Source organism: Ceratotherium simum, chromosome 12 (genome assembly GCF_057802395.1).
Source record: "Ceratotherium simum simum isolate JZ-2026a chromosome 12, ASM5780239v1, whole genome shotgun sequence".
NCBI lineage: Eukaryota > Metazoa > Chordata > Mammalia > Perissodactyla > Rhinocerotidae > Ceratotherium > Ceratotherium simum.
In genome coordinates, this window is record NC_141911.1 from 62358686 (window position 1) to 62372854 (window position 14169).

Below are 14169 nucleotides of genomic sequence, written 5' to 3' on the forward strand. Positions count from 1 at the left end.
TTTCCCAGGTGAGGCGGATAACGTGAACTATTTGAACTATGCAATCAGTTCCAGTGTGTCTGTTGTCTTTAACTCATGATAATGCTGTTATGGCTACCAAGAGGACTCGTATCTTCACTATCATAATTGCTTGCCTAGTGATCCTTACTAATTCTATAATAAATTATAATCCACAAACAAAATGCGTTTAAGACAGTAAGAGTATAAATTTGTCAACTGGAATTGTAAGAGAAATCAAGATAGGAAAACAAAGTCTTCAAGAAAAGTTTTAGGTGATTTTTAAGAGATTAAGGCTAGAAATTCACAGTTAGAGAGATAGACACAAAATGTTCTCAAGATAAAGCAAAGGGTAAAAAATGAGCAATTGTGAACACTTCGTCAGTAGCTATAAAAAACATGTATTTATGTATTTTCATGTTTTTGATTATTACATGTTCATGACTTTATTATATTATGGCCTTTTAATATCGGCCTTTTAGTCAAGAGCACTTTCTTGCCTATGTGAAAAACAACTCATCGGAATTTGTCTTCATATAATATCAAATTAATAATTTACTATTAACATAAAATAACAGTGAACACTTATATAGTACATACCACGTGCAGAGACTAAAGCTGTGGGAATAGGAAGACCAAGGAAGGCAACGTGAGTTTATAATAAGAGGGGAATGTCCATACCTGCCCATGGTCCCCAGTTTCATATTTTATTATACCTGCTGGGGACACAGCAACGTATAATCTTTGCTAATATAGGTGTTTCTGTGTCATTGAGGATGGGCCCCAACCTCTCAGAATATCATTTCCAAGTTGGTACCTCAGTTGTACCTTCAAAAGGCCTTTGAATTGCTCTCTCAGTTGGCAGCTTCTGAGTATGTGGTATGTAATAAGGGCGGAGAATCCAGTGGGCATGTGCCCACTGCCACTCCTCTTTTGCTCTAGAGTGCCATGTTCCCATGCAATATTATGTAGAATCCTGTGTCTATGGATCAAATACTGTGCGCTTTTGGAGAATGGTTCTGGCTGAGGCTCTGCTGGCAGCCATGCAAATAATATAATACATATTGTGTCCAAAATTTCTGAAACAGCAGCTTTTTCCAGCATCTAGTACACCATATTACTAGAAACAGGCAATGGCTGGGTCTTTGAAAAAGGCAACAAAATAAATCATCAGTTAGTTGTCCTAAACATGATATAAAGTGTAATCTATGTGTATTTATATATAAATTAAGAAAAGATAGTGGGGAAATGTAAAAGATAATTAAGCTTCCTCTCATGCTTGCTCTTAAATCCGTCTCCTGGATTTCCTTGTTCTTATCTGTATCAGTGGGAACTATATTTCCCCAGCTCCCTGGCTCTCTGTTTCCTGAGAATAGTCAGCCTGGGAAAAGCACCAAGGAGAATCCAGGCTATTTTCTGCTCCCTCCTTCAGATAGTGCCTTAGAAGCCATCTGCATCTTCACTGTGATTCTAGCTCTCACTAGACAGCCGTTCCCTTGTTCCCTTTCACAGTCCCGCTGCCCCTAGGCCCCGCCTGCTGGGTTCTTGTTCTCACTTGACAGCCCTGGTTACTGGGATCTGGTAACGTGACCTGTTTCCTCTCTCCTTCTAGGGTAGCAGCAGCTCTTGCTGTTGCTTTCTCAGGGGTTTCTCGCTGTTTTCTGTTTAGCCATTCAGCTTTTCCATCACATGTGTAACCAACTCCCTGTACTGAACGTCCTCTGTTTGTTTATTTATTTATTTATTTTTTGTGAGGAAGATCAGCCCTGAGCTAACATCCATGCTAATCCTCCTCTTTTTTTCCCCCAAAGCCCCAGTAGATAGTTGTATGTCATAGTTGCACATCCTTCTAGTTGCTGTATGTGGGACGCCGCCTCAGCATGGCCAGAGAAGCGGTGAGTCGGTGCACACCCGGGATTCGAACCCGGGCCACCAGTAGTGGAGCACGCGCACTTAACTGCTAAGCCATGGGGCCGGCCCCAATGTCCTCTGTTTGAATACCTAGAGTGGTTTCTGTTTTCCTGACAAGTGATTAACAGGAATAATTTGCTCATCTCTATTGAAACTTGAAACCTGGATGAAATGAATAGTTTTCAAAGAAAATATAATTTAATCAAATTAACTTCAGAAGAGATTATCTCAATACAACAATCTAAAAGAATCCGACTCATTAAAGATTTAGCATCACCTCCTCCCCCCAACAAAACAAAACCAAGAACAAAGCCCAAAGTTCTATCCATGCTATAATGTCTAGATAATCCTAATGCTATTTAAGCTTTTTACAGTGTTTCAAAAATAAATTTTACACCTTACTTTTATGGAAAATTTTTGACACTGATACCAAAACCTGATGATGAAAATATCAAAAAGAAAAATATAGACCAATCTCATTTCTGTCATGTGTAAATATCAATGAAAACATTCTAAATAAAATATTAACTAAAAGTTACAGGACCACATTAACAGAGAAAAATCTATGACTGTGACTGGAAAACACTCTTACGTACATTTCTTTAATACAAAGAATCTAGAAAAGCCATCATTTATTCCTCTTTATACTAGGAAACTAGGCAAATAAAATTCTTAACATTCATTTGCTAAGAAAAAAATCCATCCAATATTTATGCCTTCATCAAGCAGAGATTCCAATTTGAACATTATTTTACAAGATAACCAATTAACAAGCAAGATCATTTGATATTAAATATTATGTTCTACAAGCTCTAATAATAAGTATCAAGACTTCAGGGTCTTGGGAAAAATAATTTATTTTGCAAATACATTTGTTATGACTACAGAAAACAGACGAGGATGGTTAAAGTTTAAATTTTTATATTATTCTCTGTTTAGGACCAGGAAGTAATAACATTGATACTCTTGTCACTATTCTTAATTTGACATCTCCTCAGTGCAGATTCTCTGACTTCAATTTATAATCCTAAGTCGCACTGACATCTTTTCTTGCTGTTGCAGAAAGCATTTTCTCCCTTCTTAATTCTCTGAAGTTCTTTCTCTAAAAGTTGCTAATAGAGAGTACTTGTATTTATAAATTCACTTACCAAGCAATCTATTTGTTAAATACTGGATGGCAAAGTTGAGAGCCTAAATAAAACTAAATACTAACCAAAATGGTAGTGACTAAAGATAGACAACATGGATCATAATAAACACATTAAAATATTAAATTAAGACAAAATATTGATATCATTAAAGATAACACATAACCATAATATGTCACTTCAACAGACGTTGGAGACAAAGTGATGAATGAGCATCATCAATTCAAGCAATAGTTAATATTGGTAAAAACACAAGAAAAATTGAAACACTAAAATATTACAGTTCATATATGAAAGAAATCTGATAGAAAATTCCCCAAATTTGACAACTATCCTAAAAATTTATAATATCATAAAGAACAATTTGTTAAATTGGAAGTAACTTTTCTAAATTTTCAAAAATAAAAAACAAATTTTAATCACCTATGCCAAGAGACTAACTTATTTTCTCTCCAGAAAAATTATTATAAAATTGTTGTCATGTAAAGAAATTATCAAAGAATGTAAAGCTAAAAATTGTAAGAAAAGTATAATAAAAGTGTTTCAGATAATTAGTCAGAATATTGTTTTTCTGGACATTGTGATATTTGTGGAATTTATCAGCTTTTAAAATGTGCACTGTTGGTTGTGAATTCTTATTTCCTCTCAAGTATTAACTTTTATGCATTTTTATGCATTAGTACTTTTGTATTATTTTTTCTTAAAGAGTGCTTACAAAATTAAATAATCTTCACAACTCCGAAACTTCTTTCTCTAACCTGTCTCAAATCCTTAGAGAATTTGTGAAAATTTGGTAGTAATCATTAGACTTTCAAAATCCAAAGAATAAGAGTTCAAATTTGGGGGCAACGTCACCTAGGAATTGAGGGACAAAAGGATACTAACAGATGAGTTAAGCTTATAGATTGGAAGAGCCACATGCAATAGAGCTTCTGGGAGACAAATGGTGCTTATTAGCATATTAATATGTCTGAGGATGCCTATGCCAAAGACACTGGTTATGCCATAGACACCGGTTTAGTGTGTTTATTCCAGCGTTTCTCAAAGGTATTTAGACACAGAACCCTTAGTCTTGGTATATATGTGGGCATTTTGAAACATGTTTGAGAAATATTGGAATGGAATAGTTATCAATAACAAACACTGAACATAAGGAAGAGATTTTTAGCAGCCAGAATGCATAAGACTTCCAAATATCCATTCAAGAGCATGTCCATTGAGCTTTGTTTTACTGCATGTGTGGTCAGTGTGATAGTTGGTGCTATTTTCCTCTAGGACAAAAAGATCCAGCACATGCCAAGACTTTTCTACAGGTTGTCTTTAGTTAAATAACGGCCAAAAAAGATATTCTTTGTGGGAGTTCGGGGGGATTAAAAGTCAGCTTTCACTATGGTTTTTTTTTTTTAATATTTTTTAAAAATTTTATTTATTTATTTTTTCCCCCAAAACCCTAGTAGATAGTTGTATGTCATAGTTGCACATCCTTCTAGTTGCTGTATGAGGGACACCGCCTCAGCATGGCCAGAGAAGCGGTGCGTCAGTGCGTGCCCAGAATCTGAACCCGGGCCGCCAGCAGCAGAGCACGCACACTTAACCGCTAAGCCACGGGGCCGGCCCCTCACTATACACTATTGCTTTTTCAAACCCAAGAACATCGTTAGTGAATATTGCTGGTACTTTTCTTGGGCTATTGTGGAAACTTATCACTCGTTGATAGAAAATTATTTTAAATACGTAGAGGACGCAATTGAAAAATTAACCTCCACTTCAGGAGAATGATACTTTTCTTGATTTCTGCCTACTTTGATTCATGAGTGTTTGATAAATTCAATTTCACTTTTCAAGTGAAAATAGTGGAGCTATTTTAATTGGGAACATTTTGATTGCCTGTTCATATGACAACACAGGGAAAGTTTCGTTTTCATAGGAAAGCTAAGGCTCCACCTTTGGCCCCATTATTTCTAATAATCTTCTAATATACGCTTACATCCGAAAGCACATGGAAGGAAGCGTCTTTTTTTTTTTTTTTTTTTTGATTTGGCTCGTTTCGATCTTTATTTTTGTGAATTTTCAGCATTAAGTCATGTTAGTCTGGACTCTTCATTAACACTGCTGTATAAGATTCCATTATGTGAATAGCTTTTTATTTTTTTAATTTATTTATTTTAATTTTTTGTTTATTACAGTAACATTGGTTTATAACACTGTATAAATTTCAGGTGTACATCATTATACTTCTATTTCTCCATAGATTACATCATGGTCACCACACAAATACTAATTACAACCCATCACCACACACATGTGCCAAATTATCCCTTTCACCCTCCTCCCTCCCCCCTTCCCCTCTGGTAACCACCAATCCAATCTCTGTCTCTATGTGTTTGTTTATTGTTGTTATTATCTACTACTTAGTGAAGGAAATCATATGGTATTTGACCTTCTCCCTCTGACTTATTTCACTTTGCATAATACCCTCAATGTCCATCCATGTTGTCACAAATACCTGGATTTCATCGTTTCTTATGGCTGACTAGTATTCCATTGTGTATATATACCACATCTTCTTTATCCATTCATCCCTTGATGGGCACTTAGGTTGCTTCCAAGTCTTGGCTATTGTGAATAACGCTGCAATGAACACAGGGGTGCATGTACCTTTACGCAGTGGTGTTTTCAAGTTCTTTGGATAAATACCCAACAGTGGAATAGCTGGATCATATGGTAGTTCTATCCTTGATTTTTTGAGGAATCTCCGTACTGTTTTCCATAGTGGCTGCACCAGTTTGCACTCCCACCAGCAGTGTATGAGAGTTCCCTTCTCTCCACATCCTCTCCAACATATGTTGTTTCCTGTCTTGTTAATTATAGCCATTCTGAAGGGCGTGAGGTGATATCTCATTGTAGTTTTGATTTGCATTTCCCTGATAGTTAATGATTTTGAACATCTTTTCATGTGTCTGTTGGCCATCTGTATATCTTCTTTGGAGAAATGTCTGTTCATGTCTTTTGCCCATTTTTACATTGGGTTGTTAGTTTTTTTGTTGTTGAGATGCATGAGTTCTTTATATATCTTGGAGATTAAGCCCTTATCAGATGTATGGTTTGCAAATATCTTCTCCCAATTGTTAGGTTGTCTTTTCGTTTTGTTGATGGTTTCCTTTGCTGTGCAGAAGCTTTTTAGTTTGATGGAGTCCCATTTGTTTATTTTTTCTATTGTTTCTCTTGCCCGGTCAGACATGGTGCTTGAAAATATGTTGCTAAGACCAATGTCGAAGAGCATACTGCCTATGTTTTCTTCTAGAAGTTTCATAGTTTCAGGTCTTACATTCAAGTCTTTAATCCATTTGGAGTTAAATTTTGTGTATGGTGTAAGGTAAGGGTCTACTTTCATTTTTTTGCATGTGGCTATCCAGTTTTCCCAACACCATTTGTTGAAGAGACTTTCTTTTCCCCATTGTATGTTCTTGGCTCCTTTGTCAAAGATTAGCTGTCCATAGATGTGTGGGTTTATTTCCGGGCTTTCGATTCTATTCCATTGATCTGTGTGTCTGTTTTTGTGATAGTACCATGCTGTTTTGGTTACTATAGCTTTGTAGTATATTACCATGATCAAGTGGGATTTATTCCAGGTATGCAGGGATGGTTTAATATTTGCAAATCAATCAACATGATACACCACATTAATAAAATGAAGAATAAAAATCACACGATCATCTCAATAGATGCAGAGAAAACATTTGACAAGATACAGCATCCATTTATGATAAAAACTCTGAATAAAATGGGTATAGAAGGAAAGTACCTCAACATAATGAAGGCCATATATGACAAACCCACAGCTAATATTATCCTCAATGGTGAAAAACTGAAAGCCATCCCTCTAAGAACAGGAACCAGACAAGGATGCCCACTGTCACCACTCCTATTTAACATAGTACTGGAAGTCCTAGCCAGAGCAATCAAGCAAGAGAAAGAAATAAAAGGGATCCAAATTGGAAAAGAAGAAGTGAAACTGTCACTATTTGCAGATGACATGATATTATATATAGAAAACCCTAAAGAATCCACCAAAAAACTTTTAGAAGTAATAAACGAATATGGAAAAGTTGCAGGATACAAAATCAACATAAAAAATCAGTTGCATTTCTATACACTAACAACGAAGTAGTAAAAAGAGAAATTAAAAATACCATCCCATTTACAATTGCAACAAAAAGAATAAAATACCTAGGAATAAACTTAACCAAAGAGGTGAAAGAGCTGTACGTGGAAAACTATAACACATTGCTGAAAGAAATTGAACAAGATACAAAGAAATGGAAAGATATTCCGTGCTCTTGGATTGGCAGAATTAACATAGTTAAGACGTCCATATTTCCTAAAGCCATCTATAGATTCAATGCAATCCCTATCAAAGTTCCAACAACATTTTTCACAGAAATAGAGGAAAGAATCCTAAAATTTATATGGAACAACAAAAGACCCCGAATAGCTAAAGGAATCCTGAGAAGAAAGAACAAAGCTGGCGGTATCACACTCCCTGACTTCAAAATATACTACAAAGGAAGCGTCTTTAAAGCTTGAGGCATACATTTTTTGACAAACTAAACATAACAAGGGAACCAAGATTTTTTTGTGTGTGGATAGTTATTTTGATTTTCAAATTGCAAATGTTGTTGAAAACTACTTTAGAAATGTTCGTTTCCTTTCCTTTTCTTTACTGTTTGTGTTTTTTGAAACTGCTGTATTGGCTCATGTACTTGGCATGAATATAAACAACATAAGGCTAACCAAAAGGAAATTAATCCATCACAGTGCTAATTTCAATTTGCCTATTTTTATCATTCACATTTTTTTTTCACTGTTTAAGGAATTTTTATTAAAGCAAGAATTTTATAATCCAAATTACGTTTCCTTGCTCAGTTATCAATTCTGTTACTTGAAACAGAAGTGACATTCCAAGCTATTCCACAGTAAAGAATTACAAAATTAAAGAAAGGAATGCTTTAAATTTTTGTACTTTGCTGAAAATTCTTTTTCCCAGGGTCTATAAAACATTAATTTGTTTTTATATTTTACTATTTTTTTGTGTCTTTTTGTTATTTTTAAATCAATAAGTAATCTAGGACTAGCATTATGTTTGCTAGACCTGGCATTTGCTCGGTAGATAAGGTTCAAAGTTTCCTTTCCTTTTTTTATTTATTTTATATTTTGCAATGTTTTTTTTCCACAATATTTAAGTTTTTCGATGTTTAGATATTTTTCTTCGGTGAAGCATGAGTTTCTTTACGTGGTCCCTGATCAATTTTAAACAGTTGGAACACCAGCGGCACTGTTAACTGCTTTCTGGGCGGCCTCTTTAGCTCGGTGGGCTTGTAGCACAGCTACAGCTTCATCAACTTTAGAACGGAGAGACTCTGGAGACTCAAGCATATGAAGAAGTTCTGAATTATCAATCTCCAACAACATGCCAGTGATTTTACCAGCAAGAGTAGGGTGCACGGCTTGAATTAGAGGAAAGAGCCGTTCACCCAACATTTGCTTTTGCTCTTGAGGAGGGGCAGATGCCAACATGGAAGCAGTCAAAGGCTCCTGACCTTGTACATGAACAGCAGGCTGCTGCATGGTAACTTGCAGCTGCGCATTAAGATGTTGCTGAGGATTGCGAACTCCCGCAGCATACTTATACTGGGGAACGATGTGGACAGCAGGAGTAGCTGCAGCAGCAGCAGCTGCAGGACGTGGACCCATTGTCTGTGTTGATGTGTTAGCAACACGCTGTGTCGACATGACTCGTGGAACCTGTGAAGAAGCTGGTCTCATAGTACTAAATGGTGGCCTAGGAGCCGCTGGGCGGATAGCACCGGGCATATTTTGGAATGGATGAGGTCTGGCACCCTGAGCAGTCCAGCGAGGACTTGGTCTTAGTTGAGCAATTTGGCTAGGAGGATAGTATGCAGCACGGTTCTGAGTCTGTGGGATAGCTGCCATGAAGTAACCTGAAGGAGGTGCTGGCTGGTAGGGGTTGATTACGGGGTTGGGCACAGCTCTTACGCTAGCCATTCTCTGCATATACTGGTTAGTGAGGTGAGCCTGGCGCTCTTCTTTGCGCTGAGCTAAAGCTACATACAATGGCTTGGTGGCCACAATTCTACCGTTCATTTCTGTAACTGCTTTAGTGGCTTCTTCGGGGGAGGAGAAACATACAAAACCAAACCCTTTGCTGCGACCACCCTCCATCATAACCTTTGCACTAGTGATTGTACCAAATGGAGAAAACTCTTTCCGAGACGTTCATCATCAATACCATCATCCAGATTTTTCACATAAAGGTTAACACCCTGGTATCTGGTGATCCTATCTTGCTTCATCTGTTCAAATTTGCGCTTAAGTTCCGTCTGCCGTTCCACTTTTTTCTGAGCTCGACCAACATAAATTTGTTTTCCATTGAGCTCCTTTCCATTCATCTCATCCACAGCTTTCTGTGCATCTTCATGCCTTTCGAAGCTTACAAATCCAAAACCTTTGGATTTCCCACTTTCATCAGTCATTACTTTCACACTTAAGGCAGGTCCAAACTTGCCAAAGAGATCCTTAAGGCGCTCGTCATCCATGTCTTCTCCAAAATTCTTGATGTAAACATTGGTGAACTCTTTTGCCCTAGCTCCAAGTTCTGCTTCTCGCTCTTTACGAGACTTAAATCGTCCAACAAATACTTTGCGATCATTTAGAAGCATCCCGTTCATTTTTTCGATAGCTCTCTCAGCTGCTTCCTGTGTCTCAAAATGTACAAATCCATAGCCTTTGGAACCATTTTCATCACAAACCACCTTACATGAAAGGACGTTACCAAAAGCAGAAAATGTATCATACAGTGCTTTATTATCAATGGATTTGTCCAAATTTTTAATGAATATGTTGCCCACTCCACTTTTGCGAAGTGATGGATCACGCTGAGACCACATGATGCGTACTGGCTTGCCCTTTATAACGTCAAAATTCATGGCGTCCCAAGCACGCTCCGCGTCCGCCGGCCGCTGGAAGCTCACATACGCGCAGCCCAGGGAGCGGCGGGTGATCATGTCCCTGCAGACCCGGATGGAGAGGATGGGCCCGGCCGGGCTGAACTTCTCGTAGAGCATCGCCTCGGTCACGTCGGGGTGCAGGTCCCCCGCGTAAAGCGAGGCCATGGGGTAGCTCGGGGCGCTGGGGTTCATCTCGGCACGGCTGCCCGCAGGGCCACAGGCCGCGACCTTTCGGTGGGAGGAGAGCGAGTGCTGGGGCCGGGGGCCGGAGCCGGGGGGAGGGGAGCGGGGGCAAGCGCAGAGGGACAAAAATCAACCGGAATCGAAAACTACTCAACGGCCGCAGAACGGCGTCGATCCGCTGCCGCTGGCTGCTGGCTGCCGGCTGCCGGCTGGGGAGCGAGGGTGGCGGTGTCGGGTTCGGGCAGCGGGAAGGCCTCGGTCTCTCGGTTCCTCCTTGGAGCTGCTGCGGGGCCGCGGGCGGGCGGGTCGGTCTCGGCTGCTTCACCGGGTTATTTTATAAAAGAGGAAGAAAAAAAAATAAAAGTCTCCGGCGGGGGAGACGCGGATTTTTTGTAAATTTTTTTTGGGTTTTTTAAAAGATTTTTTTAGATTTTTTTTGGATTTTTTAAATAATAAATGTGTGTTCCGAGCCCGGAGCACACACTCCGCACTCTCAGCACTAACCGCCGGGGAGAAGGGGCTATCATTCACATTTTTACCATCTGGAAATTTGTCCATTGCCAGCTAAAAATATGATACTCCTTTTCAAATGCTTTGGAGTTTTAAAGACAGACACAATGAAATTTTATTCTCATCATGTATGGCATTATTTAGTATGCTTAGAGAAATCTATTCATTTTAATGATGCTTTACGTATTACATAAAACACACTACATACTTATATGTATAAGGATTGATATTTGAATTTATGTGAAATAAAAAAATTAGGAAAAGAAATTACACATAAATATCAAGATACTGGCTTGAGTTATATTCATTTTGCGTAAAACGTCCTTGCAAAATTTTAAAAAATCAATTTCATATAATATGGTTTTATCATGACAAATGAAGGAAATTATAGTTTTGAATATACATGTAGTTTTAAGATCTGACCTAAGGCAATCAAACAAGTAGATATTTAAAAAATGGTTAGAAAAATTAAATCACATGATCAATTTTAACTAACTAGATGTTTGAGTTTAACATTTTTATTTGAAACAAATTTAAGCTAATAATTGTAAGAGAATTTGAATTTTCTCCATGCTTTTGTGAGAAATGTATATTGTTGTGAGCGTATATGTGTGTATTTGGTGTGTATGTATGTATATGTAGTATATATTTTTTACGTAATACCAAGGATAATGAATTTTATTCCAGTATTAAGGCAATTCGAGTCTTGGATTGGAGGGAGAATCTCTCTTTTTTATAACAATAATTCTAATGTCACTCTGCCATGTTAAAGGTTTTTTTGGCAATGAATTGCCTTTGTACCCTAGAAAAGTAAATGGTGTGATATTTTACCAGCACGTCTGTGAAGATGTGCCCATGTCATCCATTAGTGAGGCAAAGAGTAATTTCTAAAGTTAGAGCATGTCTCTGTCTCTCTCTCATGTATATCTCTAAGATATTTGTTTCTTCTCATAATCAGTGGAAATGCTAAATGCTTTTGTATTATAAAAAGAGATGTTATTTTACAGGGAGTTTTTCTCACTGCCTTCCTTTCTGTTTCTCAGTTACATTGTCTTTGTTGATATCTCCCTAATATTTTTGATACCATGCGATCAAACTCTTTCTGAGTGTGCATGAAGTGTTATTTTCTGATCCCACAGATGTTTTTCCTCATTAGTTTGCATTACTGCTTCTATCATTTTTATTTCCATTGTATGTTGGTATTTTGTGTTTTTTCTTAGTGTATAATATAACCTTTTGGAAAAGAATATGTGTGTTTGTTATAACAAGTATTTATATTTTTATAATATTGTTAAGCCTTCTAAAGATTGGATGATGATGATAATAATAACATAATTCCAATTCAAGTAAAAAGTCACAAACTTTAATAAACAACAAAGTATCAAAGTTATGCTATTTTTAATTAAAATTTAAGTACTGTTTATTTTTTAATTAAAAATGGTATGCCATAATTATATACAAACTTGTGGATAATGAAGATCAATTTCATGATGATATTAAATTAGGCTTGAAAGACAAGGCATTTTTTCTACGTTTGTAAGTTGTAACCCATGTAGGGTCTATACGCGCATGTCTATTGATGCATGTAGGTAGACACCAATGTGTGTATATATGTGGTGTATGCAAGTGGATATAAATGTATTAATTGCCTTAAATTCTATTCTTTTCTTTAAAGAGTCAAGTCAGCTTTTTTTAGCATACTATTTGTATATTTCTCACTATATTCTTTGTTCAGTGATCAATATATCCCCAAAATGTAACATAACTCATTAAATAAACCTACTAGTCCATAAATCTTTCACATTAATTTTCTAATAATGGATTTTTTTGAAAGTGCTTTTCTACATTAGAATTCTGTAAACAGGAACAGGCTTACTACGTAGTTCTTTACAAAAAATTCTTTAAAAGTACTACAATATATTGTCTGTTTCCATAAAGTCCATAATGGGAATGAAATGCCTGAGGCAAAACATGTCTTCTGTGCCTTTAAAAGTGAAACATCAAAGAAAGGCACTATTTGCATACAAATATATGAAAGTCCTCATAAATAAAATCTTCATGCATTGAGATAAAGTGAAAAAGCGGCCTTAAAAGTTTCTTTCAGAAGCAGTATCTTAAAATCACAATATAGGGACGATGGATATAAAAGAGTTGACAGTGATGTCTTGTGATCTTTGTGTACTCAAAATCCTTGGAGCTTATTTGGTGAATAGTAGAAAAAGAAGAAACTCCGGACAGATGACATTTTATACTCTACATTTTAGTTATGATCAGAGGTAGCACTTATTTGTTAAATGTTAAAATTAGATGCATCAATTTGGTGAGTTTATGAAAACAGTGTAATTTCTATAGAATACATATTAAAGAAAAGAAAAAAATTACAGATGAGATAACTATCTGAAGAATGTTACTACACAATAGCAAATGAAAAGGCTCTGAGTGATGTAATATCTAATAACTGCCCATGTGGATGCAGACATGTGGCATGAAATAGATTCATCACACTGACCTGCATGGCTGTGAGTGATAAAATGATTGTTATTTGAAGTCACTGAGTTTTGAGTTAGTTTGTTATGTAGCACTATTGTGGCAATTGTTAACTGAAACAGAAATATTGGGATACAGGAATTAAAAAATGGATAACACTTCCTACCCACATGTTTTACTACACAGCGTAACTATATGTAATAAATAGCTTGGTTAGATTTTGGTACATGTCACAGAGAAAAATTGAGCAGGAAAGAGAAATGGGGAGGGTTGGAAGTATGATTTTAAACACAGTACAGGAAAGCCTCACTGAGAAGGGGAGTGTAGCAGGTCAGTTTGCCTAAAAAGCAAGTTCTGAGAAAAGAGCTTTGTAGGTAGGGTCAATTACCCCTTTCATGATGGCAACTGGGTGGTAGCTTTAGTTTAAAATGTAATGATATATTTGCTGAGTCATCTGATGAAAGTGTTCTTCCTTTTCTGCTGTCCAAGACTTCTAAACCTGTAGAACCAAGAGTCACACCAACAGGAAGTACAAACTTTCCTAAATGGGCCATTTAGAGTGATATTAAATAGGACCACTCCTAACCTCCTCTTGGTTCCCAAACTCATATGTCAATTAGTGAAATAGTGTTAGTGGGTCAACACACCCTCTGTTGGCTGAAGCACTGTGGATAGGAAAGGCAAAAATATATGTCAGTTCCAGGTAATATGAATTTCTGCCCCTTCCAGGGTTGAAGGGGTTCAATGGAGTCAATTTTCCACCAAGCAGCTCTTTGAAATTTGCAAGCCTTGGTGTCATATTGGGAGCCCAGCTTTGATCTCTTTTACTAGCATGTTGGACATTTGGCATCAGCAGTAGCTACATCAGCCTTGGTGAATCAGAGACCCTACTGACAGATCCACGC

The 14169-nt window shown here is 37.0% G+C and overlaps 1 long non-coding RNA gene and 1 pseudogene across 1 annotated transcript in view; one reads left to right on the forward strand and one right to left on the reverse strand.

The window, feature by feature from the left end:
- The window catches only part of LOC147915869 (uncharacterized), a 72827-nt gene that overhangs the window by 22400 nt on the left and 36258 nt on the right, over positions 1 to 14169 (forward strand). The window lies entirely within an intron of this gene.
- LOC147915870 (polyadenylate-binding protein 1 pseudogene) lies at positions 7924 to 10017 on the reverse strand (annotated as a pseudogene).